The sequence below is a fragment of the Ailuropoda melanoleuca genome, chromosome 9 (assembly GCF_002007445.2).
Source record: "Ailuropoda melanoleuca isolate Jingjing chromosome 9, ASM200744v2, whole genome shotgun sequence".
Classification (NCBI taxonomy): domain Eukaryota; kingdom Metazoa; phylum Chordata; class Mammalia; order Carnivora; family Ursidae; genus Ailuropoda; species Ailuropoda melanoleuca.
This window is the reverse complement of record NC_048226.1, coordinates 4958765-4963732: the sequence shown is the minus strand read 5'-3', so window position 1 is coordinate 4963732 and position 4968 is coordinate 4958765.

The window sequence follows — 4968 nt, the reverse complement described above, 5'->3', positions numbered from 1 at the left end:
CCCGCCGCTCGCCGCCCGGCCCTGGCCCAGCCGTCCGGCCCCGCGCTGGAGGCCCGAAAGCTGCCGCCCGCTCTGCGGGCCGGGCCCGGGCGCGCGGAGCGCCGACACTCTCCGCGAGCTGCGTCAGCCGAGCACGCCGGTTCCGACGGGCGGGAGCAGCTGTGTGACTGACGGGCTTCAGCGCCGGGGGGCATCCTGGCCGCGCGGCTCGCGTTACGACTTTCGAACCGGCTTCTGGCCGCCGCCTCGTGCCTCTCCTTTCCCGAGCCGCCGCTTTGCCCCCGGGGGAGACGACTGGGCGCCCGAAGCCTGCGCCTTCCCTCCCGCCGCCGGGCCCGCTGCCGGCCCGCGCCGCCCCCGGGGGGCTATGCTCACGGTCCGCCCGGGCGCGCGCAGCCTGAGCTATCAAATCTGCAGCTGGGTTTTTAAAACCACCTCGTGATGTACACACCCTGGAGCCGCCATCCCCGCCCTGCTGCGGGCTCTTCGCTCCTCAGCCCCGGCCCCTCTTCCAGGTTTTTTCCGAGTTCCCCCGGGAGGGCCCGGCTACGGCCGGGGGCCAGTCTCCTCGCTGTCCCCCCACTTCTGCAGTCCAGAAGCTGCTCTCCCACGACGGCGCCTGTACCGCGCCGAGAGTGGGGCTGTGTTTTGTCCACTAGGCAACGCTGGAGCCAGGCGGACAAGTCCAGAAAATTAGTGACGACACCCACGCCCCCCACTCAAGACTAAACATAAAACAGTTTGGTTCATTTACTTGGTATTTATTAACGAAATATAACATTAGATCTAACTAAAGCCTCACCCTAATTCTTTCTCCTTCCTCCCTAGTCACCCGGCTCAAGTTGATGTATATCATTCGTACTCATGTTTTTATGGTGTTATTATATATGACGTATGGATCTGCCAACTGTATAGAATACCAATTTTTGTTTTTCAATTTTACAAAATGACATCATGCTGAATAATCTTTTGCAACTTTTCTCATTTGCTATTATGTTTTGGAGATTCATTTGTGTTTATGATTGTTTTAACTACTGTGTAGTATTTCATTGTTTTTCCTGTGTCTCATAGCATATAGCTGGATTTTTTAGAAATTTTAATATGAGAATATATCTCTACTAGCTGGAGTTTAGCTTGTTTTATTAATTATAATTGGATTAATTCTCGTTATAATTGCATTTTTCTGTTTTATTTTGTGGTATTTACCATACTTCATATTTTATTTTCTGCATTCCTGTTCTATCATCCGGGTTCAGTTTCAGAGAACAGCATTCTAGATAGTTTAAGTACAAAAGGATTTATTATAGGGTATAAAATGGCTAAAGAGCTTCTCTGGAGGGCGGAAGAAGCCGATTCTAGGTTGAACCTTCAGGAGTGACTGTGAGAGGCATGCTGCAGAACCAGGCCACCAAAAGAGCCACTGCCCCTTCTGAAATAATGGAAGCCACTTACTGAGTTGGAAAGCTGTCACTATACTTGCCAGCTCCTGAACCATATGGCTAATGTCATGATAAGAAGCCACCACAGAGGAATCAGACACCTCCACAGCAGTCGTCATCCACAGAAATAGCACACACCTAGCCTCTGCTTCATTTCCACCTTACAAATCCAGTAAGAGAAAATATGATTGGAAGAGCCAAAATTGCATCCAGACTCCTACCTCCTGAAATACAGGAAGGCCCAGGAAGACCCAGGAATGGGGAATGAGCTAACTCCACCATATTCATCCAACAACTCACCAATGCATTTATCTACCATGCCTGCATTTGATTGCGTTGAATGACTGGTTTTTACTTCCACATTTCCCAGATCTGATTTGGAAGATATTCATTCCATTTCTACTCTTATTTTGGTTAGCCTGATCATTTTCTTTTTTTTTCTTTTTTTTTTAAGATTTTATTTATTCATTTAACAGAGAGAGAGAGAGAGAGAGAGAGCCAGTGAGAGAGGGAACACAAGCAGGGGGAGTGGGAGAGGAAGAAGCAGGCTCCCAGCGGAGGAGCCTGATGTGGGGCTCGATCCCAGAACGCCGGGATCACGCCCTGAGCCGAAGGCAGACGCTTAACGACTGAGCCACCCAGGCGCCCCTAGCCTGATCATTTTCAATTTCTTAATCAAATAAATACACGTGAGGTATTTAACAATAGTTTTACAAGGCCTATAATTTTATTTTTTTTAAGATTTTATTTATTTATTTATTTGACAGAGAGACAGAGGGGGAACACAAGCAGGGGGAGTGGAAGAGGGAGAAGTAGGCTCCCCACCGAGCAGAGAGCCTGATGCGGGGCTCCATCCCAGAACTGTGGATCATGACCTGAGCCAAAGGCAGACGCTTAAAGACTTAGCCACCCAGGCGCCCCAAAGCCTATCATTTTAAAAGACGTAGTTCCCATTTCCCTCTATAAGTAAGCTTGTCCTGCTGTTTTCTGATTTTTTTTTTTCAGTTTTAGATATGGACTATTCATTTTCTATGAGGGAAAAGGACGCGCTGGCTATTCTGTATTCTCAACAAAAGTACGATCTTCCGGGGCGCCTGGGTGGCACAGCGGTTAAGCGTCTGCCTTCGGCTCAGGGCGTGATCCCGGCGTTATGGGATCGAGCCCCACATCAGGCTCTTCNCAGCTATGAGCCTGCTTCTTCCTCTCCCACTCCCCCTGCTTGTGTTCCCTCTCTCGCTGGCTGTCTCTATCTCTGTCGAATAAATAAATAAAATCTTAAAAAAAAAAAAAAAGTATGATCTTCCCTGCTCCCATTCTTCAGTGTCATTATATGATAGCTTTTGGTAAGTCAGTAGTAAGTGCTTACATAGCCTACTAGAGTTCCATTTTTGTACAGTTGCGGGTGTGGGGGGAGGGAATTAATTACTGCTTCTGATTTTTATTTGCTTAGATTTCTCTCAACCCATTACACATCCTTTCCCCAGCTCTCCAATAGAAGACATGACTGCATCTGTGAAGGGTCAGTCTGGGGGGACCTTCTCTCCTAGAGCCCTTTGACTTCTTGTTCCACCTGGACAGGTCGCTCTGTGGGCCGACTGCTGCCCCCACCATTGTCCTAAGGGGTCCCTTCATCCCCTGTCCTCTAACCTGCTTCCTGCATCCCCGGCTGTGCTCACAGTTCACATACTCCTTCACTGTAGGAGAGAACATTCTCCACTCATTTCCTGAGAAAAAAAGAGTACATAAAACATAAAATCCTTGCAACTGTGTGTGTGTGTGTGTGTGTGTGTGTGTGTTTATTTTACCCTCATATTTTATTGATAGTTTGGCTAAGAATAGTCTTCTTCATTGGAAATCCTGTTCACTTAGATCTGTGAGCACATTGCTTCACTGTTTTCTCACTTCTCACGTTGCTATTGAGAAGGCCATTCACATTCTGTTTCCTTTGTGGGTGACCCGGTTTTTGAGGGCCCTTACTGTTTATTTTTGTTTTGTCACCCCCATTCTCTAAAGGCGTAATGTTCTGATGTTTTACGATGATATGCCTTGGTGTGGGGCTTCTGTTGTTGTCCATTGTGCTGGGCACTGATATGTGTGTAGAAACTGGACACTTGTATCCTTCAGTTCTGGAAAATCCTCTTATTTTAAAAAAAGATTTATTTATTTATTTGAGAGAGAGAAAGCAAACGAGCGGGAGCGGGGGGCAGAGGGGGAGGGAGAAGCAGACACCATGCTGAGCAAGGAGCCTGACCTTGGGCTCCATTCCAGGGCCCTGAGATCATGACCTGAGCCAAAGGCAGACACTTAACTGACTGAAACACCCAGGCGCCCCTGAATATTTTTTTTCCAACATTTTAAAAATTATGTTCAGTTAGTCACCATGAATATTTCTTTTTCTAATAGCATCTTGTGCTCATTGCAGGGATGAGCTATTAATTACAGTTATTTCTGTTTTTATATTTTCTTCTACTCCTTACATTGTCTGCCTCTGTTTTGTCTGAGTTGGTTTTTGTTTGTTTGGTTGGTTGGTTTTTTGCTTCATTTTGACCTCCATCTAGAAGCTTTCCCCAAATCTCTAATGATCCTGGACTCTAAAATCATAATTAAGGCAGAGATGAGATATATGTATAGATTCCTTTTTTCTTGAAATAAAAGTTTTTAAACATATATATTAAAGTATTCTATAGTAGAGATTGCCAGTTGTCTCCCCATACTCATTCTCTCCTCCTTCCTTTATTAAAAGAAACCTGGAGCTTTAGTTGGGCACAACACTGCCCAACTAAAGCCAGCTAAAGACTACATTTCCCACTCTCCCTGGCAAAAAGGCACAGTCATGTGATTATGTTCCACCCAATAGGGTGTCCTTTGCAAATAGGTATGGTCATGTGATTAAGTTCCATTCAATAGTGTGTGAGCAGAAATAGTATAGGCAACTTTCTCAGGCAGTTGCACGAAAAAGGGGGGTGGCCTGTTTCCTCTTCTCCCCCTCTGGCTGGCTGGAACATGGATGTATAACTAGATCTGGAGCAGCTATCTTAGACCATTAGATAAAAACTACATGTTGAGAATGACAGGACAATGGTAGCAAAGGGACCTAGGATCTCAGCACTGTGGAACCACAGTATTAGGTCTGGACCGCTTCTAGATCATTGCATGACTGAGAGATAAGCATCAATTTTGTTTAAAGCCCTGTTATTTTGGCCTTTGTTACAGGAATCAAACCAGGACCTCTTATACTTAAATAGAAAAATTTGTGTAACCCTCTCCAGATATGCTAACAATAGTTGCCTTTGGGGATGTAGGGACTGCTGGGAAACTTTTGTCTTCTGCTTTACACATTTCTAAATGATGTGTGCTTAAAAAAACAAGTATGTATTACTATTAACATCAGGAAAAAATAAGAAAGAACAAATACCATTTAAAACAACTGACTGCAAGCTTTGTGTGTATGTGTGTGGCTTTTTCATTTTTTTAAGTAGGCTTCACACCCAGCATGGAGCCCAACACGGGGCTTGAACTCATGACCGCT